This window comes from Triturus cristatus, chromosome 6, assembly GCF_964204655.1.
Source record: "Triturus cristatus chromosome 6, aTriCri1.1, whole genome shotgun sequence".
Classification (NCBI taxonomy): Eukaryota; Metazoa; Chordata; class Amphibia; order Caudata; family Salamandridae; genus Triturus; species Triturus cristatus.
This window is the reverse complement of record NC_140589.1, coordinates 564,514,210-564,539,291: the sequence shown is the minus strand read 5'-3', so window position 1 is coordinate 564,539,291 and position 25,082 is coordinate 564,514,210. Positions and strand designations below refer to the sequence as shown.

The window sequence follows — 25,082 nt, the reverse complement described above, 5'->3', positions numbered from 1 at the left end:
ACCTCAAGCGAGAATTCGACTAAAATCTCGACTGAAAGATCCCCTGTGCCCAGTGACCACCTGAGCAATGCACAGGGCCCTCCGATTAACGAGCTTTGCCAAAACATCATCAACAAACTTGATGCCGTACAGACAATTGCTAATAATGACCCCCAAATTGAAAACACAATTAACGCCCAACGGGAGAGAAACATCGTCCAAGTAAGTCTTAAAGGCTGTCAACTTGCCCCGGACCGAACCATCACCTCCAGGACTGACTCGCACATCCGCATCGCAAACACAAATTGGACCGGGGGGGGGGGGGGGGGGGGTTTGGGGGGGGGGGGATAAAATCGGTCCTTTGCGATAATTCCAAGCGGATCTTATGTGAGCCTTTGGAATCTATTAAGGCCTTCCCAAGTCACTTAATCCCTGCCACACCCTTGGCATAGACCGTGAAAACCTGAAAGTCTTGTTATATCCCGAATACACTTAGCAGGGGAGCTGGGACATCCTCAACAGAGGGAACCTTCTGAAGCTGTGCGAAAGCATTCCAGGTCTGGAGAATATCAAATCAACAGACATTGATAGGGTGGCTTTTTCCGGCCCAGTGCTGAGTGAATTAAATGAAACAACTGAGATAACCTCCGCTAACCAGATCATGGCGAATGCTCTGAAAGGATATAAAACTCAACTGGACAACTGGGGCATAAAAATTAAGTCTCCTCTTGACACCAAATATCAAGAGATTTTGAAAAACTAAAGGGCCAAATGACCAACAGGGAGATCAAGACCTGAAGGGACAGAAAAGGTCGAACAGCAAACATCCAACTTCACCAGCCACCGAATCGATCTTACACAGCTCTATAGGTAGCACCCAAGCAATACAGCGGAGCAGCAACTCGATCCAAATCATCAAACACATAGATGGAGGTAACCGCTCCTGCTCAATTACGGGACATAGTAGCAAAGACTGGACCTGGCTCTCTCAGGCCTTAAATTCCAGCTCCTAATATTAATATTGGCTACTTGTCGGGTAATCATACGGTACCAACAAAGATCACCACCCACCACAATAGCCCCATTGCGAGCAATCAAACAATTAACATAATGTCTTGGAATGTTGCCGGGCTACAAAAAGTTTTGCAAAGTCCAGGAGCAATCAAGTTCCTAGCAGGAGCAGATATAATCTGTGCACAGGAAACATGGGCTACTTCTTCAACACCATTAGGGGATTATGCTGAATACTTTAAACCCGCAATAAAGGCCAATATTTTTGGGAGACCATCAGGGGGCATTTCAATATATGTTAAGCATGCACTGAAAGTACATTTTTCAGTAATACAGAATACATCAGACATGGTTTTGGCAGGTATTTTGAAAGGCCTGACTACGACAGACGGCCCAACATCAATACTTCTAATCAATGTCTATCATAACTGCTATGGGACGGGCGCAAATGATAAATTTAATCAGCTATTAAACGAGATGGAATCTCTATTACTACAATATGCAGGCATGGACTCCATTATTTTGGGCGATCTGAACATGCATGATATAGGGCAAATGATCCCTGAAAATTATCATAATGGAAGTACCAGAAGATTCAATGCCCTAATGCATGTCTATAAGCTGGCAACGACACACTGTTTAACTACAAGAGATAACCCAACAACATTGATACCACCCACCTACAACAACCAGACAACAATAGATTACATTATACTAAGTCAGAACCTACAAAAACATATGTCAAATTACAAAGTCCACCCCCGGATCGAAAGCGATCATGTTGCTCTAAACTTAGAGTTGTCCACTAGTGCGAAAACACGGTATACTCTTTGTTGTATTGGAGCCACAGAGGGAGAAGAGTTATATGGACTCCTTAGAAGAATTAAATGGGGACCGTTTCCGAGCCATAAGTTCGCCTCATGGAAACTAACATGGAAAGGTTGGCAGACTGGCCATAACGACAAGGGCAGAATAGGAGAATGGGACTCACTCGTATATGATTTAGCCCACCAACTTCGAGGGAGCGATAATCAAAGATTTCATGTCAACTCCGCTTACAAATTGGGATACCAACCAGCAATCAAGAAATGCTCAAGAGTACTCAACTCTAAACGCAGAGCCTATCGAGCAACCAGATCGGTGACTGCAAAAAAAGATTTAAAACAAGCAGTAAAGAGTCATGCAACAGTGGTCTGGCAAGTAAAACGTGAACTTAGAGGAAAAATGGCTGAAGATTTTCGAGTTGCTCGCTCCCAGTAAATCTCAAGAGTTTTGGCAATACATAAATAAGGTAATCCATGGAACCTCAAGCAGAGAGAAATCACTGGATGCAAGAACTTGGTCTGCCCACGTAAAAACTCTTTATACCAACGATTCAAAGATAGACCCAATTGACATAACAACTTTTGGAGAACATCTAAATAAAACATTGATTGAATCCACGGACCCCCCAGCCAATGCCATATTTACTGAAACACAGACAATACGAACAATCTTGAAAAAAATACGCCACAATGGTGCCCCCGGACCAAATGGCCTGCCGGGCTCCCTTTTCAGAGAGGATATCAACTTCTGGACTGAGAATTTGGGACAGTTGTACCCGGAGTGTAGGCTTTTGGAGGACGTCCCAGATTCCTGGAGGGGATCTCTATTACATCCAATCTACAAAAAAGGGCCAAGTAGGGACCCCAAGAACTATCACATGATTGCCTTATTGGACGTTGAGGGCAAGGCCTATGCAAGCACTCTCCTGATGGAACTAGCGGATTGGATCAGCAACGAGAATCTGCTTCCTTTCTATCAGACCGGGTTTCGCCCGGGAGGCTCCACCTTAGATAACATCATTGCCCTATCATATTTAGTACAACAATCAACGGCTCGGGACAATCTGCCGCTTTTTGCCTGCTTTATTGATTATACAGCTGCATTTGACGGGGTAGATCGAAACATCTTATGGAAGAAATTGACCTGTTGGAATATCTGCCCCAAATTACTAAAAGCCATCAGATCGCTGTATACGCAAACTAGGGTAAAAGTCAAACTCTTGTGTGAAACAGCCACAGAAAGAATCTGCACAGATCACGGGTTAAAGCAGGGCTGTGTTCTTGCCCCGCTGCTTTTTAATCTATACACAGCAGATATGGGTAACAAACTGCATGGAGCAACTCTGGCGACCCCCAGGATTGGGGGAACCAGAATCCAGTTGATACAGTATGCAGACGACCTGGTTCTCTGGCAAAATACTTTTACTTAACTACTGTGGCCCCAGAGAACTCAATGAAGTTTGTTATAAACAAAATATTTAAAAACCCGGACAACCCGTGGTCAAGCGGTCTTGCCTCAGCCAAAGACCTCTTGAGCCTGGCCACAGAGAACTGGGACCCCAATATAATTAAGTATACAACTATTAAAACATCAATAAAAAAACAAGTAAGATCATGCTCTCGAAAATTGGATATCGAAGCTTTGACAACTAGAGGCTTCCACGAGACCCAAAGCTCCCTTTACACTCTATATGGCCTCAAACCACACCTCACACAGCCGGTGGGGAGGCAATCCTTACAAAAGATTCTTGCAGCTAGACTGCACGTGCTTCCTTTAAAATACTTGTATCCTTCGGTGAAAGTAAGACCAGCAATTACGGAGTGTCGCCTCTGCCATTACAAGCGTGAAACACAGGCCCACGTCTTACTATGCTGTCCCGCCCTGTTGTCAATTCGCCAAATCCATCTAAGACCCATTCTCCTCCAACTGGGCACGCGGACGGCTAAGGAGGCAGTCCTTCAGCTATATTTACTGGACACGGTGAAGCACATGGCTAATTTTGCTAAGTTCATCTATCATGCCCGACAAGCCCTAATGGACAGGCCAATCATGGCACAGCATGGTATTCATCCGGAGGAAGGCACCATGCATGCTGCCCCCCACTAAAAACTTGCCCAGTGCAGCCAAAGGAAGAACATTTTATTGCGTCTCAGAAAACGAAACACCAAATGGTGGTTTTAGAATTAAGCCGTATATATACATTATCATTTTATTCAATTTTAATTATTCCTCTTACATTGATTTTCATTTTTGTATTGGTTTTTATTAATCACACAAATAAAAATTGTCATTGTCAGTGTCTGAGTAAGAACCAGGTAGCAATATTTGTTTGTGACTATGTGTCTCCTTTTCTAGCCAAATTGATAGATGCTGAAGCTGGCAAGCTATGCAGTAGTAGGGAGAGGCCCCTAGCTCATATGGGAAATTAAGATGTTAAGCTTAATCCTAGGGTAGGACGCAGCCCACATCCGAGTGGTCATCATACTGTCAAGGTTTTGCAAATATCAACCTGAGAAGCAAGCACATCGCTCCCTGAAAAACAAGCATCTGGAGAGCTCATCAATGCTATGCAGCCGATCAGAGACAAGGGAATCTTTTTGAAAATGGAAACAGTCTTCTTGATCATTGTCATAGCCCAGTTAGATTTTGTTCTAGGTCCCTTTTGAGTTTGGGTGAAGTTCATCTATTAATATTTCATAGACTGAAGTTGCCACAGCAGTCCCAGATCTGGCAGACTGTGCCTAGTCTGGCAAGCTGACAATCGAAAGGATAACAAGTTTGACTCAGCATATTTGATAGAATCATCTGACTATTGAATACACGCTTATTATCGGCATACAAGGATATCATGCAGGTTCCTAGGTCAGCTCCTCGCTGTAAACTCCTAGCATGAGCACTGCCGCATCAATACTGGGATCCACTGTGTCATAATCTTCGTTTTTCCTATCTTGTAAGACTTGTTTTTTCCAGTGCTTTCCTTCTCCTAAACTTTGTATTTTCCCTTTCTCCCCCACAGATGCTATGCCTTCTCTCTCACTGTTCGTTTCCAGTCTTCCACGCCCCTCTCCATCCCACTTCCTGCATCTCGCTGACAGCGCCCAGCAGCCCGCCCCCTCCCAGGAACCTACTTAATGGAAGACGCAGAGCACCCCATTAACAGGTCCCTGGGCCAGCTCCCCACTGCCGCTGCAAGCTTGTGCTCCCCACTCGAGCACAGCCGCGTCAATACTGTGATCCACTGTGTCGTAATCTTCGATATTTCCTCCTCACAACACTTGCTTTTTCCAGTGCTTTTTTTCCACCTAACATTGCTTTCTCCCCCTCATAATCTTCGCTATTTCCTCCTCATAACACTTGCTTTTTTCAGTGCTTTCCTCCTACTAACATTATTTTCTCTTCCTTATAATCTTTGTTATTTCCTCCTCATAACACTTGCCTTTTTCCAGTGCTTTCTTCCAAAACGTAGTCTTCTCCCTTTCCCCTCACAGTTCCTTTGCCCTTCTCTCTTCCCGCCTTCAATGCTGCCGATTGCTGACCCCACCCAGCGAACCACCCCCTCCCAGGAACCTACTTAATGGAGGCTATTGCGTGGCAGCACATTGAGTGCACTAAAGGCAAGTTCGTCTGCACATGGGACGCGTCCAACGCCACATTGAGAGCTCTGCACCTCGGTCCTCACAACAACTGCAGCCACACATCCCCATGGTCAACGGTAGGATCGTTCTCCTGCCAATACGGTCTCTTCTTCTAGGAAGTCACAACTCTCTCTTACAGACTTCCGCCCACCACCACTGAGCTGGGACAGCTCCACTGCCTCCAGGTCAACACCCGATCACTCCACAAACATGCCACCGAGATTGGGGACATCATCACCTCCTTCACCCTCGACGTCGTCTACCTTACCGAGACGTGCCTCAACCAAACATCCACACCCGACACCACCACTGCCACAGCCAACAGCTACAAGATAGTACAATGAGACCGCATCAAAAAAACACGGAGGTTGGATAGCCATCATCCACAAATATTCCCTCCACTGCACAGCCACCACAGACGGCACCACCCCATCATGGAACACCTCACCTTTCAACTCAACACAGCTGGCAAGTCAACCATCAGAGGCAGCTTCACCTACCGATCTCCAGTACCAAGAGCCGTTACCAACTTTATCGCTCCACTGGCCATCAACTCTGAGAACTTCATCTTCCTCAGGGACATCAACTCATCTCAACGACCCCATTGAAGCAAACACAGCCAACCTCCTTGAGCATGAACAAGCTCTGCCTCTCCCAACTAGTCACCTACCCCACACACATCGCCGAGCACACGCTCGAACCCATCTTTACAGTGAACAACAGAGTCAGGTAAAGCCATGACACCCAACTCACCGCGTCAGACCACTCAATCATCTATTTCACCATAACAGCAGCCCCAACGCCTCGATAAAACTGCCCAGCACCACCCACAGTAGCTGGAGCAAGATACCAAAAAAACAATGGACCAATACCCTGAGCTCCTCCCTTCAGCACACCACTTCCAACCTCACAGATGCTCCCAACAGCTTCAACTCCTGGATCACCAATGCGCTGACAAAAACACCACCAAACAGAGCACAACCAACAAGCATACTAGCTGATACACCCCGGAACTAAGAACCAACAAATGCAACTGCAAATGGCTGGAAAGGATCTGGCGCTCTAGCAAGGAGCCAAACGACTGCACCAACTTCAAGCTGGCAATCAGCAATTACCATCAGCGCCGGAAAGATACGAAAAGGAACACCCTGGTCAACCGTCTCGATGTCAGTTCTAACCACAGCAAAAAACTCTTCAACATTGTCGAGGAGTTTTCTAACAGCTCAGTAACCGAAAACATTGTCACTCCCTCCCAAGATCTCTGAAACACCACTGCAGACTTCTTTCATAACAAGATCTACAAACACTTTGACCCCTCACCCCAGGCCAGCATCCTCAGCCTCTTCAACCCCACTGACAGCCACCCGAACCTCGATGGGACCAACTCTCCACGGAGACCACCTCTGCCATCATGAGCTCCATCAACTCAGGAGCCCCAGGGACCCCTGTCCCCACCACATGTTCAACCTGGGGAACAATACCATCAGCAAAGAACTCACTTGTGGAAACACACAGAAGTCAAACCCCTTCTCAAAACACCATCTACAGACCCAAATAATCTCAAGAACTACCAGCCCATCTCTCTGCTCCTTTCCCCTGCCAAAGTCTTGAAAAAGGCCATTAAACGGCAACTCCCTGCCAAAGGCCATTAACCGCCAACTAACACACTAGCTGGAGAACAACGACCACCTGGACCATCCCAATCTGGGATCACAGCACAGAAACCACCCTAATCACAGCCACCGACGACATCAGGGCTCTCCCAGACCTGGGAGAAACAGCCGCCCTGATGCTCCTCAACCTTTTTAGCAGCCTTCGGTACCATGTTTCACTACACCCTCATAAAAAGGCTCCATCAGATAATGATTCAAGGGGATGCCCTCAAGTGAATCGCATCCTTCCTAACAAGAAGAACCCAGAGCGCCCGCTTTCCACCCTACACCTCGGACACCAAGAACATCATCTGTGGCGTCCCCCAAGGGTCCCTTCTCAGCCCTACCTTGTTCAATATCTACTAAACCCTCTGGCCAACATTATTAGAAACCATTGCCTGAACATCATATCATATGCAGATGACATCCTCTCTTTATCTCCAGACCCTACATCACCAATACCAACTTCCACCTGTTCATGACCAGTGTCGTCCACTATCTCCAAATGGCACCCACTAAATGCAAAACAACTGCAAACTTAACACCAACAAAACTGAGGTACTAATCTTTGGGAGCGACAAATCTCAGTGGAACAACTGGTAGCTTTCAGAGCTGGGACCCTCACCCACGACCACTGAACATGCCAGGAACCTCAGAATCATACTAGACAGCAAGCTCACCATAAAAAAACAGCTCAACACAGTATACTCAGCCTGCTGCGTCACTCTCCTTATGCTTCGGAAAATCTCCAAGTGGGCACCAGAAGCACTGTCACCTAGGCCCTTGTCACCAGCCACCTGGACTATGGCTACATACTCTATGTAGGAATCACCTATTGAAGAGACTACAGACCATAAGGAACTCGGCCGCCAGACTGGTCTTCGATCTCCCCACACCTCAGGAAACTCTATCGGCTCCCAGTCAACAAAAGGTGCCAGTTCAAGATGCTCACCCACACATACTAGGCCCTGCACAATCAGCTAACATCAACCACCACACAAACTTTCACCAGCCCTCCAGACACCTGCGCTCCGCCGCCCTCTCCCAGACCCCCAAATCTGCTGAAGCAAGAGCAGCACACGCGGTTTCTCCTACCTGGTCGCCAAGACCTGGAACAGACTCCCCCTCCACCTCTGGACCTCCCCCTCCCTGCAGGAATTCAGGAAGGATCTGAAAACCTAGTTGTTCAATTGATTACACCCAGCAACAACAGTCCCTCCACCACCCCCCCCCCCGGCTCCTGGATACCCTCATGGGAGATTAGCAGCGCTCTATAAATCCCATTTGATTGATTGATCTAGACGCATATCTCAAGGTCCATATCTTTTTTCATGTTGTTTGCAAGTGGTTTCATCGTTAGGGCAGAGAGGAGGGGTGATGATAAACACAACTGCCTCGAGCCACATTCCAATCCTCCGATATCACTCTTTCAGTCTTGACAAGTACCACAGGTCAAGAATATAATAGCCTGATCAAACCATTAAATAGGAATCAAAGTCATATGTCTCCAGGAACTGAAACAAAATCCCATTTAAAAATAACAAAGACCTTTTCTATGTTGAGAGAGGTACAGCATGGTTTCACTCATCCATCCCCTAAAAATATTTCAAATGAACCAGACTTTGTGAATTTGAGATTGTACTTCTATTAAGAATAAAGAAAGATTGGTCTCTATGTACTAGTGACAGGATTATCTTCAGTTTTTTTCTAGCTGTGACCTTACTAAGACGTGTTGTACTGGTACTCATAATGGACAGGGTCTGTAAGATTTTACATACAAATGGTCCTTTTCCATCTATAGGGCTACCACTTTCAACGTCTTTCTCATTGAGTTAGGCAACCTTCTGGACTGATGAGCCTCAATGCAAACATCCAATGATTTCTCCAGGAGATGGTGAGGCGGTGTTAAAAATGTATATGACAGCCCATCTGTGCCTGGAATATTACCTCCTTGCATATCCTTAAGGGCCACCTTAAATTCCTGCCTTGAGAGTGGATATCTCGGATTCTTCGCTTATGTCCATCAGCAGTCTTGGGAGTTCAGCTCTATTCAAATCTTTCTCAAACACTTCCATGACCAGGACACTAGTTTGAGAGTAGAAGAGCTGTAGGTTTCTCCAGAATTCTTTGTTTATGGTTTCCTGGGTGGTCTGGGTCTTTATCGCTGTCTTTTACTATTGCTAGCTGTTCTAGCTCTGTGCATCTCTTTTCAAGAACCAAACTAACATTTTCCCTGATTTATCACCTTCCTTATGACATTTTTGACAAGAAGACGTATAATTCCCTCCCCGCCAGCCAGAAGTAAAAAAGATACTATGATGCAGCTAGTGCTGGCTGTGTCATTTTGTTCCTAACTTTTAGCCATTCTGCACAGCAGCCGCCCTGCTGTGCAACGTAGTTAAATGACATTGTCACATCCAATAGCTCTGTCGTAGGTGAGACCTTTTGGTTGTGCTAATGCTTGTTTAACATAGTCCTTAAAGGACAAGTATGTCCCTTTAGACTGAACAAAGGAGGAGGGACACTAAGGCAATTGAGACTGCTTAGCATAAAATGAGAATACCTGCATTGAGGACAACTTACATAGCCTCCTTGTGCTGACATGATTGAAAAGCTGGACTCCAAGTCTACACAGGCAAAAGGGTTATCTATTTATCATTAACATTATGCCATATTTCGCTTATTGGAAACAATTACTATCTGATGATATTGGCTTAATTATAAAGATGTCAAGAAGTTAGGCATTATTAATATACGTTTTTAAAGTAATAGCATTATCACTTAATGTTACGGTCCACCATTCCATGTATAACTGAAAAAATAATAGTTAATTTAAAAATGTTTATCCCCAATGTCCTGCCTACACAAAAGCATAAATGCTTTGGATGCATCATTCAATATTAAAACCTGAATGGATAGCTTAATGTATCCGTTTTCAAATAATGGAAAATCTTTTTTTAATTTTAATTTCCAAAGGGGCTTGTTTAAAAAGGCATTATAAATTATGATGAGTTTAAGTATACTTATTTGGAATATACGGCACAGACAGAAGCTCAGATCACTTTGTTGGAAATGCAGTTGTTCATGGATCCAAAACAAAATAGATTTCTGCATGGTAGCTAGTATGTGCTGGCATGAAACCAACCAGAAACACATGTTAATTCACATAAATAAGTATATGGAAATGAAGCGGAATTTACATTTCGCTCTGCTTGCCATGATTCATTTAGCAGAAAAGACAATTTCTCAATAGCCAAGCTCTTCTTGGTCAGAATCCAAAAGGGAGACCTTCAACATAATTGTTCGTGACCATGCAGCTGGTAGGAGTATTATTAACCATAGTAACATAGCATCGGGTTTTCAGATGGAACTTTCCTTCATAATTTTAAACTGATCTAAAATGTAAAGAATGTTTTAATAAACAAACGGATAATCCAGAAATTATTCTTACTCATTGGTCGAGTAATGACTGTGCTTGGTGGAAGAGAGTTAAAAGCGCTAGAGGGGCAATATGGTATCCATGCCAGGGAATACACTGACATAATGTGCCAGCTGGGAACTATAGCTACGCCCCTCATTTGAATTCTAGGGAATAATAATAATGTCACACTCGAAGCATTTCCAGGTGGATACGGCTGTGGGGGAATTATCAGCGAGGTTGCAAAACCTTTTTAGCTACTAAAACTCAATCATTTAAATAAGAGGCTTTTTAAGGCATCCAGGCCGTGATTCAGACGTAGTTGGAGTTTCAGACCCCTGAGAAAACCCGTTTGCGCAGTAGTGACCAGGTGCGGTTAATACCTCACCCCTCCAATAAATTTGGCAAGCCAACATCTTCATGTTATTCTCCAAAACCTCGGTATATGTGCCATCTATCGCACCAGCTAAATAAATAACTTCCCCCACGGTATCATTATTTAACAGGCGTGATCAATAGCAGCTGCTCCTCCGAACAACTTGGAATCAGGGCCCTAGACTGAACAAACACTCAAGAATGTATCCTTATGAGCTAGGTAGCAATATTGCACAGTTCAAATCTTTCCAACAATGTCCCATTCTACATCTACGCTATACCAACCATCTCAAGCCTTTTTTCCCCTCTCTCTTCCATCAGGTACAGGCATTATTCGGGCAATGTGTACGAATCATTTCTCAGTTATCCAATAGTTCTTTAAAACATTATTTATATTTATACTGAAATAGGCAAGATTAGGATATTGCAGGCTCATTTCACATATTAAATGGAAATACAAAGCAATTGCTAAGAGTTTGGGGGAATGATGTAATAAGACCGCCTTAATAAATTAAACATGCTTATCAGACTCCGCTTGACCATAATGTACTCTGGAGGGTGGACCACTTCGTGCAAACCTCTTTGGTGGTTAAGAGACCAGTAAGGTCTTCAATTTGATTCAATGAATGATTCAATGACTCAACAGAAAAGAGAACTTTTAAATATTTGCCTGATTTATTGTGTAAATAGTACGAGATCTGAAAAAAACGAATCTGTTATCTGCAGTGAATGACACTAGGATGTCTCTGCAAGCCAACAAATGGTTCTGTTCCTCTCTTGGTAAATATTATGAAAAAGTAGAAAACAGGAAATGCAAAAACCACCTAATCAACCAGTTGTTTTTGGAGTCTTGCAACGGCGGTGTTTATCGCTCCTTCTTCAACATATAGATCAAGGACCTGGTCTGTAAGTCCACTGTGAGTTTACATAACGACGTGGGTGACACAGACATTGTTTTGCTCAATCCCAAGGCCCGGTAGCTGATTAACAACATTTTCCAGACAACTAACTTGGATGTTGTAAAACTGGTTGAGTATGAAGCAAACTTCAGCTGATTAAGACTCAGCATATGCTAAATAAAATATCTACAAGACCTAAAACCATTAAAGTAGAGGTCACTGACATCTTAGAGACGGACAAAGTAAAAAGTCTAGATATTGGTTTCAATTCCTGTATGTCCATGGATGTCCAGGCTAGGGGTGACATCTCATTACCACCAAAAATTGATATGCATAATCCAACCCCTTACTAATAAAGCTAAAAAAAAGACAATGATGGAGAGAACTGCACATTCCATTGTGGAGGCTAAGCTAGATTACTGCAACATGTTAATGACCGACTACGAAGAAAAAAAAAAACCTTGGCAAAGTTACAAGCTGTACAAACTTCTACAGTAAAATCATCCATAAAGTAGACACATACTGCAAGCATGCAGAAACATGCAGTGTGCTCCCTGTAAAGGAAAGACTGGCATAAGAGGAAGCCTCGGCATGTTAAAGAATGTGTGGTTCGAATTATACGATCTAGTGGCAAGCAAATGATAGAAACCCATTGCCACAGTTTTTTCCTCACTCTTACCCCTTGCCCACACTTCCACAAATGTCAATCACACAGATGCCGGAGAGCGGGTGTTTCAAGCTCAGGCAAGCATCATGTTGAACAACTGACCTGGCAACCGACGAATGACTAAGCATTTCCTTCCATTTAGAAAAGAGCTGAAGACACTTCTGTTTTAAGTACAGGTGTTGCAAAAAGCGCTTGGTTCCACTGGGGATTTAACAATAAACTTGATGATGACAACATCATTAAGCCCCTTTTTCTCCTTTTCGGTCTAGCTGAAAAAGCTTTAACAATCTGCCAGACTTCATGAAATCCTTACATCATAACATACAGAGTGACAATAAGTAAGCCTCCCTTAGCCATGCTTGTTAGAAGTATCATTCACATTTTGGATCAACCCACACAACAGTCTTTGGCGTTTAAGTATCATTATTGGCATATGGAGATTTGCTTCCTTACTAGGGAATTGCACAAAGCAAAGGAGCTAGTCTCTCTAGGATCATCGCTGTTTGGGTGTGTTGCAATCCATTTATTTAGAGGTTTTGCAAGGTGTTATGTGCTGTGCACCTCCCACTTCATAGCAGTAATACAGAAGACAAAAAGAAAGCTTAGTAATGGGATGGACAGACCCCAATGAGAAAGGGCAAGTAACCATGTACCACGTCTTCGGTTGCGACCCGTTCTGTGCGAATAATTAAGTTGAAAGAAAGTCTAAATAGCTTGTTTTTCAAACGTATACTGAAGTCCTTGTGATTCGGTTCGGGTATCAAGTTAGGGTAAAATTGTGATCCATAGTCTAAGGCCTTGTAGACGCAGTTATCTGCGTCAATCCTTGATCCTCTTCAAAGGTTGTTGGTTCATCGGAAAGAAAAACACTGAACAGATGGTTCGGTGGGTGCACACTGAGCTGGCAGTTTTTACAAGCATTCTGGGCCAGTATGCATTGTGAGCAATCGTAGAACTTTACATTTTATCTGAGCCTCCACTGAAAAAAATGCAGTGTTTTAAGGGTCAGGTTCATGCAGTCCTGCAACAAAGGGTTAAGCACATTCTGGATGTCTACTCTGTAGAATAGCAATGGACTTCTTGGGGAGACCATCGAAATTATAGAAATCAAGGCATATCACGATTGAAGCTCTTGTTGACTCAGTAATTTGTTTTGAGAAGTGTAAGAATTGTTCAAAATAGCAAGAGCTGTAGATGAGCACACTGACCGGCGCCCCCCGCGCTTAGAGGAGGGGCGCCCTTAGTAGCGCCACGGGACTGGACCTTCCCCAGGGCCGAAAAGGGGGCTGAATGAGGTGACGTCATCGGGGTGCGCTGGAAGGTTATTTAAATCCGCGCCCTGCGATTTTCAGCCTCTTTGTCCCTTTGAACCTCCGGCAAGCTGCAGGGGCACATCGTCAACGCGGAGAGAGTTCGAGTCGGCGGTGTGCAGAGTGTGGCACAGGAGGTTTGAGGGGGCCCTAGGCGTAGTTTTAGGATAGTTTGACGATCATGTATTTAACTAAATATTCCCTTTTAGAGTGCGAGGCGTCTCAGTGCCATATGCGGTGGGGCGCGCCTTTGTTTTTCTTGTGTATTTCCTTTCGAGGGCCGTGCTGTTACAGGAAAGATACGGTTGTAGTGTGAGGCATTTCGCCACTATTTGCGAGGGGATGCTCCCTTTATTGTCGAGGGGCGCGGTGGTATATGGTAACATGTAACTTTGGGCATGGCAGTGTGGCGGTCATGCGGTAGGTGATATTAGAAGACGCGGGTATGAGCTCAAGCTTGTATGAGTGTGTGGGAACAACATCATTTAATAAGCCAGTATTTACAATGTATCTGCTATAGTTAATAGGGCCGTTGATATCACCAAAAGGTAATGCAGCTTTGAGTCTATTATCGAGATCGGTGTTATTTGGCGCAGCTGCGTTGCGGGTGAGGGGCGGTGCCCGTATTATCAGGGGGTTGGGCTCCATTGATAGGGGCGGTCGATTTCAACCCAGAGGAGCCCGGGTTCATCCCGCTATATGGGGTTAATTTACCTGAGAGTGCAGCCACACATGCAGAGTCGGGATGGCAGTGTGGCGCGGGCGGGTGATAAAGGTTGTTAGGCATAGTTATCACGAACGGGGGCAGGGTCTCTGGTCAAGCGGTAGCTGAGATTAGAAGCCGCGAGTATGAGGTTGAGCCTGTATTAGAGTGAGGTTCAATTATCAGAGCGGTCGCCTTTGGTCCGGGAGATCCAGGTTGAGCGGCAGCGTGGGGCGAGAACAAGTTCAAGTAATAGGCCAGTATTTAAAAATATATTTAATGTATTTAACAGTGCCGTCGCTATTTATCGAAAGGTAATACAGCTTGGATACTGGATATCTGGATCGGTGTTATTCGGTGCAGCTGCCTTGCAGGGAGAGGCGTTGCCCGTATGTGCAGGGGGTGGGGCTCCATTGATAAGGTGGTCGATTTCAACCCGGAGGAACCCGGTTTCGTCCAGCAAAATGGGAATCAATGTGATCAGTTAGCAGAGACAAGGTCAGGCAGGCGCCCTCATTCCCCGTGCGTCGGCCTTAGAGGAACACAGATAAATCTTATGTAAGGTATCGTGGGCAAATACAGCAATGTGTGCTAATACGGATTAGAGATTTCAAACTCCAAGACGCGACTTAAAGCGTATAATTAGCATGGTAGTCGCAGTTGTTAAATACCTGCTGTTTTACCGTTTTTTCAGTTACGGAACATTTTTACTTGGAAGAAGGTGTCAAGGAGTTAAGGTATTGTTGTAAATTCGGCTAATGTATCTGGGGAACGTAATTCATTTACTGATGAAATTACTGTGTCACACACGTGTTTGTCAGTTACGGAACATTTTTCCTTGGAAGAAGGTGTCAAGGAGTTAAGGTATTGTTCGTAGCTTCGGTTACTGGCTCTGGGGAACGTATTTCATTTACTGATGAGATTACTGTATAACCTCAAGGGCATTGGTGCAAATGCAGTTGAGATTATGGCCTGGATAATAAAAGAGCAATTGTTAAACTTGCGTCATAAGAGCGCTATTTTAACTCAATGTGTTATCACAACTACACTGTTTTAAATGCATGTTATGGGAAGGGCTGTGGCCTTGCACACCCTAATTATGGGGTGATCTTTGCCCTCCAGGCGACAGTTACGAATATTATTTTATTTTCTTGAATACGAATGCGTGGTAATGTTTAGGGGGTCGTCGCCCCGGAAGCCCCAGTTACGATGTTGGTGGAATTTTTTCTCAAATACAACATTGATTGTAAGTGGGACTTGACTTGTATTCCTACCACGTGCAAGTGTGTTTTCAGGCCTGGGCTATGCTGAAGTATGCACAAAGGTGGACAATTCAGGGCAGATGGTGCAGAAACACACCGTCGCGTACAGCAACTGCACCCTAGTAGCGGGCATTATTTCTGGGGGGGTGTATAATTCATGCCAAATGGCGCAGAAACACACCGATGCGTACAGCTGCCGCATGCTAATAGTGGGTATTCTTACTGTGTGGGTGTACAATTCATGCCAAATGGCGCGGAAGCACACCGCTGCGCACAGCAGCTGCACGCTAGTAGTGAGTATTGCTTCTGGGTGGGCGTACGCTTATTACCACTCTCGGTACATCGCAACGAGACAGTGGGATAGGGGCTGCACATGGAAATACTGGGAGCTAATCCAGCCCAGTTTCAATAGGCGCCGGATGTGTACCTGAATCCACACGCTTTTACTGTAGTGGGGTATTAGTTATAGGGCGTATGTTAAATAGGACGATAGGCCGAGCGTTTGCTGTGTGAAGCATTCTAAACGTTCCGAGCCAGGCGCCCCCATGTGCGGCATTATGTTGCTCTGCTATAGGTCACCTGGTACAATGCATATACAAGTTCTCTAAACAGCAGGATTTGCGCACTGCTTTCCCTCATTGATAAGGTACACGTTAGAATAGGCTCTTGCAGGCACAGCTGAGCAGAACTTTGCGTATTCGGGCTAGCTCCCATTACACCAACTCCAGTAAGGTTATGTAGTCCAGTAGGAACTCTGTAGATCTAAAACCGGACAATGCTGTTATTGTAAAGGCAGCACATACTCATTTCTGTTTTATGTTACCAGCAATAAGGAAATCAGCCATTGGTCTCAGTCACTTTTAGTACGTTTGGTCCCAATACTCCCGTCAGTGGCAATAACCAAGTTTCCTGGGGGTAACACGGTACGGTTAAAATTGCCAGCCATAATGGTCCTGGTGGCTAAGTCTCTGAGGAATGTAAAGCAGCTTGTTTTACCTTATAATCTCTTGAATTACCAAATGAAAAGACACCACACAGGTATTTATATCAAATATATATGTATTTATTTCTAAATATACTCTACTAATCTCTTTATGAGATTAGAGCCAGGTAAACATTCAAAGATCAACAATTCTCAATAAATTAAGCACAAATATGGCTGTAGCCCTAGGGGCGTACCAGACCATATACTAAAATAAAAAAAAAATAAAAAAAAAAAAAAAATGGTTTAACAGTTCAAAACTTTTACCTTCTTCCAGTTATCTGTGAAACGTTATGGTCAGTTCAGCACAAGGGACAAACTCTGTCTTGCCAACATAATCACATGGCTGGTGTGATAGTATAGGGGGAATCAGCCTTGGCCTGGATGGAGAACGTCTCATCAAGTGCTCATGGTGCTGCTAAGAAGTCAGGAAACAGATGAAATTTTGTCTGCTTACAATTACCCTTGAGCCGCTAGTGCGGGGGAACCAATTCTGGCATGGATGTAGTTTCTTGTTATGTTTTCACGGTGATGCCAATAAGTGTGAGGAGACAGTGCAAAAACATTCTCAAGGCTTTGTTGCAGGAGGACCCCTTCCAAAGCCCAAGTTTACAATCACCAGTTTGTGCCGATATGGAACAGTATTTATTCCTTTCACGTAGGGGGTCTTTTGCGAGGGACATAATAACCGTTAGGGTAGTAGTCAGTTTGGGGCTGAACGGTGAGTATTGTTGCGTGGGCTACCGGGTCTGGCTAGTTACCAGGCAATATATTAAATCATCCAGCCGCTGCTTCCCTCGACCAAGGGCAACGCCATCTTCACATAGTGTTGGCCATGCGGGGGTGGGAGGATTTATAATAAAGAGGCACATAGCAGAGGATACGGTAACCGGAGGCTTCCTGGTAAAGGTGGTTATGGAGTACAATTTACAAACTTCACATCGGGCACAGGGTAATTACCCGGCAGGTGCTACATTATCATGGTAACCCAGCCATGTATACCCCTGTGGCAGCCTGTAACCACAGGTCTTAACAGTAAGGGGCGAAGCAAAACCAGCCTTTTATACCCCTGTGGCGGCCTATAACCACAGGTCCTAACAGTAAGGGGCAAAGCAACACCTCTCACAAAGGGAGCAGCCTTGTCAGTGGGTGGAGCAATAGCTCAGAGGGTGGCAGTGCAGGAGTCCAGGCCAGTGTAAGTCCGGCTCAAGAGGGTCTTTTGATGGACACAAAATATGTAGCATGGCTGAGTGGTTTCTAGGCACAAGGAGGTGCCTGGTTGGTAAGTTAACTATGACTGATGTCAGCAGGTAACGGTATGGGGCAGTAGTTCTTCTTCGGGATTGAGGCTGCGGGGAGATGGGTCACAACACAGGCATCCACACATGCTGTGGGTCATAGGGATTCCCAGAGGTTCTGGTGAAGTTGCCTAAGGCTGACATCAGCCGGGACTTAGCTTCTGGGGCATCTGGCTGGCGACAGAAGGGACTGACCTGCCGGTGGTCCCGGACGTCACCTGGCTGGTGACAGAGTTCGGACCTGCTGGGGGTCCTGGACTTCATGGGCATACCGAAGAGGCATACCGGAGAGGCTCGGGAGAGTACACTTAGGGTTGCACTAAGGTTGCAGGCATCCTGGTGGGCAGAATTGCTATTGGAGGCCCTAAGGGACTAGTTTCCTTGGGGAGGGAGGTGGATGTCATAAAGTAAAAACGGGAGATAGTGTTGGGCCTTCCCAACTCGGTGGGCATTAAGAGAGGCTTCTGGACAATGTGCCAGCTACTGAGGTTAGTTGCCAAGATATTTTATCTAACGCATTCTTGGGACTGGTAAATTATCACAAGGCTGTAAGAGGGTGCGTTATTACGCCACCGCTCAATGACCGATGGTCTGAAGGGAAGTTTCTATATGTGGTCGGTAGGATAACGCAGGCAGTATAAGTTAAGGGGGTTCTGGTTAAGGCCAAGGACAAGCTGGGGAAGAAAGTGATACAGGCGACCAGTAAGAGGAAGGCAGCGGGTCCAACACTTCCTCCGCTGTCCCAGGAGACCAGGGGAGTCTAATTGGGTTGCGCCAGCATCTAGGCACCCGTAAGGGCGGAAATTTTATGGAGGGCCTGGGGTAGTAGTTCCCTTTAGGATAGCGGTGGTGGAAATACAGCTGGTGACAGGTTCCTGGCAGGGGGTCATGGATTAATTCAGGGGAAACAGGAGATGGTGTAAACTAGGGTCTTCACAACTCGATGGCCACTGAAAGGGGGCAGGTAATGTATCACAGGACGGCCCAGATAACAAAAGGGAGAGGTGGAATCAGGATGGAGGGCATAATTTTGGTAGACGGGCAGTGGCTCATACAAACAATACTAGGGGCCATTTGGGAGCACAGTTAGCGCGGGGGGAGGGCGAGCGCGCCAGGGAGCTTCTCGCCCTGTGGCGGTTCAACAACTGGATGGCCCCCAGAAAGGGGTAGGAGCCACGTGTGCAGAGGGTAGGCGGAAGGGGGGACTGGCCTGCTGGTGGTCCCTGACTCTTCTGCCCTAACCCACAACCTATGGACTGATGTGAACCCTGGGGAGGCTGCCTGAGTGCAGGTACCCCGGTGGGCATGCCAGTGTGCCATGCGGGGCCCTGGTTTACAATTAGTGCAACTGTTCGCTGTAGCGCGTTGGGGCCTGCTGGCACAATGTGCACAGCAGAGTGGGGGCTTGGTGGGCAGAGACGGCCAAGTTCAAGTGTATGGCAAAGTTCAAGAGTTCAAATGTAATGTGGTGCATATCTTCTTTACTGCCTTTGACAGGCCAAGGCCACTAAAGTGTACGGCCAAGCTCAAGTTCAAGTGTAATGTTGTGCCTAATTGCCTGGCAGCCTTCATCAAGTTAATATCGCTAAAGAGTGATGCTTTGATAATTTTATATCCAAAAGGGATACTGTTACTCTCGTGTTGGTCACTGGTGAATTACCTGTTTCGTGAATAAAAAGGCTACGCCATGAACAACACGCTCTGTTTCTCAGAGTTCTTGGGCAAATGGGAAGAGTGAATGTCACGTTGTGCGCCTACTATGACCGGCGCCCCCCACGCCTAGAGGAGGGGCGCCCTTAGTAGCGCCACGGGACTGGACCTTCCCCAGGGCCGAAAAGAGGGCTGAATGAGGTGACGTCATCGGGGTGCGCTGGAAGGTTATTTAAATCCGCGCCCTACGATCTTCAGCCTCTTTGTCCCTTTGAACCTCCGGCAAGCTGCAGGGGCACATCGTCAACCACCCACCCACCCGGCAAGAGAGCGAGGGCGGAACGGGGACAGTTAACAACAAGCAAGCACAACAATGGCGGTTCAACAACTGGATGGCCCCCAGAAAGGGGTATGAGCCACGTGTGCAGAGGGTAGGCGGAAGGGGGGACTGGCCTGCTGGTGGTCCCTGACTCTTCTGCCCTAACCCACAACCTATGGACTGAGGTGAACCCTGGGGAGGCTGTCTGAGTGCAGGTACCCCGGTGGGCATGCCAGTGTGCCATGCGGGGCCCTGGTTTACAAGTAGTGCAACTGTTCGCTGTAGCGCGTTGGGGCCTGCTGGCACGATGTGCACAGCAGAGTGGGGGCTTGGTGGGCCGAGACGGCCAAGTTCAAGTGTATGGCCAAGTTCAAGAGTTCAAATGTAATGTGGTGCATATCTTCTTTACTGCCTTTGACAGGCCAAGGCCACTAAAGTGTACGGCCAAGCTCAAGTTCAAGTGTAATGTTGTGCCTAATTGCCTGGCAGCCTTCGTCAAGTTAATACCGCTAAAGAGTGATGCTTTGATAATTTTATATCCAAAAGGGATACTGTTACTCTCGTGTTGGTCACTGGTGAATTACCTGTTTCATGAATAAAAAGGCTACGCCATGAACAACACGCTCTGTTTCTGAGAGTTCTTGGGCAAATGGGAAGAGTGAATGTCACGTTGTGCGCCTACTATAACAATGAACTGAAAACGGGAACAAGTGTGACTTGAGAGTTCCCAGATTCCTTATTTTCAGGGAGCTAGATGGAGGGGTTCTAAGGCATACACAAACTAATTCGGCTCAAAATCTGAAATTAGTGGTCTCCCAATCTTGGCTGCATTCCATGCAAAGCATACCACAGTTATTGAAGAGAACAGCAAATGGACTCATTTTGACCGCGTTCTGAAGGCAGCCTAACCCCCACAGACATCCCAAATTGGAAGTGGAAGTCTTAACCCATCAAGATCTGAGTTTAGCTGCATTGCAACGTGACCATGCACAGTTGTCACTAGTAGGAGCCTTTGTTGAAGATTCCAATGAAAATTAAATCAAAGGGACACAGACTACCACAACTATTTTGTTATTTTCTGTTAGACAAATCGGAAGCTTTTATATGTATAAAAAAACAAAACTGGTAGGAGACCTCAACATAAAACTGTAGTGTGCACGTATATAGTTTTTGTGATTCAATTTAACCACCTTTGTTGTTATCTTGTACAGTAAACTAACAACAATATTGTCTTTTCAGCATTATTTTACACAAATGCTGGCCTAAAACCCTGGAGGTAAGCCCCTCTATGTAATAGCAACACTGGGCCCCTTTGGAATATATGGCTAAACTGACTTTGTTTGGTCATAAGTCCCAATACAGGAGGAGATAAGAGGGACTGTCCATGAAAACACACACAGAACATTATACAAGGCGACGAGGGAGATGAAACTAGGACTGGTTTGGCATTGCTCCATATTCAATGATGCACACTGACTGCCGCACAACATCTATAACGTTGGGACAACACAAGGATTAGTGTGCAATGCCCCCACCCAAGGAGATAAGACTGGCATGTGTGTGACCAGTGGCATGGAACTGTAGATGATGATCAGAGTAGCCTCAGGTTCTGAACTAAGTTGGGATAAGACTATCCTTTGGAGCGGACGAAGTGAGGCGGCAGAGAAGATAAGCCCACTCCTTGTTTAATCCCAAAGCATCTGGTGCATGAATAGTGACCCTCTCCGATTGTGGTGTGACGCGCGCCAAATTGGAATAAACAGTGAGGGTGAAGACAATGATGGTGAAAACTAAAGCCAAGTGGCCCCAAGAGGACAAAGCAGCAGACTATGGCGATGGAACAAGTACTGAAGCAGAGGGAATGTTAAGGAGTCGAGACCATGTTGGCGGGACGCACTGCAAGATTTGAAACTCTCTCACAGCCCATATTGGATTCAAAGACCTCACTGGAACATAAAATAGATTTTGAATCTGTTGAAGTGACTCTGTTGAGAGATAATCACAAGAATGCAAAAGTGAAAGTGAGATTAGCCAAGAATGAATCCATGTTGGAGACCCTGACCGTGGAGATCTGTATATACTCTGCCCTAGTTTTCAGTCTCAAGAGGAGTATGGTGGCCGATGTTCGCCATCGGTCAAAACACAACTTGGATGTGTCTTAATGAATGTGTATTCTGGTTTTACCGGAGTAACGTGTTTTTTTCTACAGTAATGGTGTCAAGTTGACTATACTCTGACAAACTAAAACGAAGAAACCCGAATTACAAGACATCAAGAAATGCTCTTGAGTCATGTGGCTTATGAGACATGGCTCAAGACAGACACGAATCCGAACTAGTGGACTGACTCTGGACTGTTTGTTAAAAAGAATATATAGTGCACCAACATGGTGATGGGGACAAGGCAGGAAGGACGATGACTTGGTTGAGATGCACAGAGTACAATGCACCACCCATCTGTGCCATAAAGGAAGCGAGTGGAAATAAAAAATACATGCAGAAAGGTGTGAATGTAGCCTTCAAGAAATACTATATGAAGCTGCATTTCGTAACACTGTAAAAAAAAATATAGGAAAATGCCGTCAGGTGCTTCCTCTAACGCAGATTAATAACATAGTACAAATGTAACTGGATACCCCATTAACGTCAGAAGAATCTCTGACACGTGGAAAATGGCCAGCATCTGATGCATGCCCAAGACAATCACACCATTGACATGATTTTTATCATACGGTATAGGCATTCCCCCCGATTCAGCAGTACTGGATGGAGGAATCGGAATGGACAGGGTTATAATGGAGAGTATACAGGGAATTGAACGTCAGATGTGCCGACTGAGACAGATACCAACACCTAAAGCACATAACTTTGTAAATGTATAGACCTTGCCATGGTGTGGCCAAAATAAATACTGCTAAGGGGTGGAAAGCAAGCAAAGTATCTGATGTACAAAAATGGGTAGCAGATCGGCGTAAATGGACCATGGCAGAAGCCATACATACATAATTCATTACAAAAATGGTCAGTGATGCTTGGGGTATGATTTTGATGAATACAGAGACTAAGTCAGATGTCTATTCCCTTTTGGGTGTTTTCAACTCGGACAAGCAAATTGTCAACGAAGGAACATGTGTTACAGAGTCAAATTAGGCAAAGTATTCTGCTCAGTACATGTCGGTGTATAAAAAAGTGAGGGAACTGTACACGCTAGAGCTCGGGGTGGCCCATGTATATTACAACACACTGGAGAGTGAATAAGGGATCACCCCGCTGTTGATAATGAGGGGGAAGGCAAGCAGGTGGGTCGATAATGAAATCTGCATTGTAAGACTGCATTACATATAGAGACATAATAGAGATTACATCAGATATAAACACAATTAATAAACAGGTAATGTAAAAAAAAAAAAACAGGCATGGAAGTTATAATATACCAAATACTCTCAAATGTGTAATCGTGGAAGCCTGCATGCCTCGCTCAATTACTTAAAGAAAGAAATAAGAATCTGTAGACACGCTGGATGAGCCCAATCTACACCCGGGAAAGGCTCACACCATCCACAGACAAGAAATCTACTATTGGTCGTTGGACTACAAATATTGTGTCCAATATTCCACTTAAGTAGCCATGCTAGAGGGAGATCTAGGTATATCCCTGTTTGTTTAATAAAGAACAGTCCATTTGCACCGGTATTAATCATATGACTCTAAAGTACACACAGCTTACTAAAATATACACACGCATTTAAAATTGCAATCCTGCTTTAAAGAAGGCAAGGGATAACATGGATGAGAAGATCTCTGCAAACAATGAGAAAATAAACAGACGCATCTCACACGCCAAGGGCACTATTACAAAGCCTCACTTTCCCTCCTGGTGCCATAGACAACATTCCAAAGGGACAGGTCATCACCCTAAACGGAGTCCGTGACAATGAGATGATGGCCATTCAGAACTGCTGACAGAAAACTGATGCAACGTGGCAGCTCAGGTGAAATACCGAATAATGTAGTGCACAGCACGATAAAAAGCATTGGCAAACACAACAGATCGCTGTCAATGTCTTTTTCCTACGTTGCACAGCATCTATGATGCTGTGCAAAGTGGCTATATAAAAAGAAACCTTAATGCGCTGCATGTGTCACTTTGTAGGGGCGCATCACACAAACGCATACCTACAAAATAACCCACACCGAAGTATACAAAAAAGCTATGGATGGAATGCTTAAATTAATCTACGCCACTGGCAAGTACTAAGGGTCGTATCCCAAGGCATCATTTTTTTGCACACAAAGTCACCTCAGTTTGTACCCAGCTGTATGCAAATCAGTATTGACCCAGCTTCCATCGAAACAGTCCAGCCCCAACTGCCAAGTCAGGTCCTCCCTGAACCAGGGTCGGTTTCACCCTAGTTATGGGCTCATCACCCAGGCACTGCTTGGATCCAGTGACACAGTGTGCAATGGACCCACGTCTGGACATACACGTTCCACCTAGGGCATCACACTAAAGTATACATAAAAGCGATGGATGGAAATAATCCAGGCACTTATTTTTTATTTTCAAGTTACAGATCCTGGTTGGATCGGTACATAGTAGCTAAAAAGAAGAGAAAACGCACAAAACAGATGATAGTGAGGCAATGATCTATGAGAGGGACAAACAAAAGATTCACAAGCTGGGACGCAAATACGAAGGCAGCAAATTAAAGGGACAAGAAAAGTTTACCAATGGTAAGGAATGGGGGGCTCCAAGCCCCTCTAAATTTTTAATAAACCGCAATATGCTTCTTGACAGATAACACAAACTGTCAAGTAGGCTTGACTTAAAAAGAAACCAGAAATAGTGCAGGCAAAATTATAGAAGTGTGAGGAACTTGTCTTTGAAATGCATTGCAATTTCTTATGGACATTTAAAGAGTAAGGCATTAAAGATGTCAGAGACAATGGACACCAAAAACGGTTTAAAGATGAGAATTCTATATAAAAATAAAAAAACCCAAATATAAAATTGATTTTCATGCAGGAAATGATAAAGAAAGCCTACTACAACATGCAACCAGAAGGCACTCTCAGTCTTTGTTTCATGTAAAAGTAG

General features: G+C 45.1%; 1 protein-coding gene across 2 annotated transcripts in view; it reads right to left on the bottom strand.

The window, feature by feature from the left end:
* The window catches only part of BCKDHB (branched chain keto acid dehydrogenase E1 subunit beta), a 1,118,926-nt gene that overhangs the window by 769,820 nt on the left and 324,024 nt on the right, over nt 1-25,082 (bottom strand). The gene's annotated exons all lie outside the window — the stretch shown is intronic.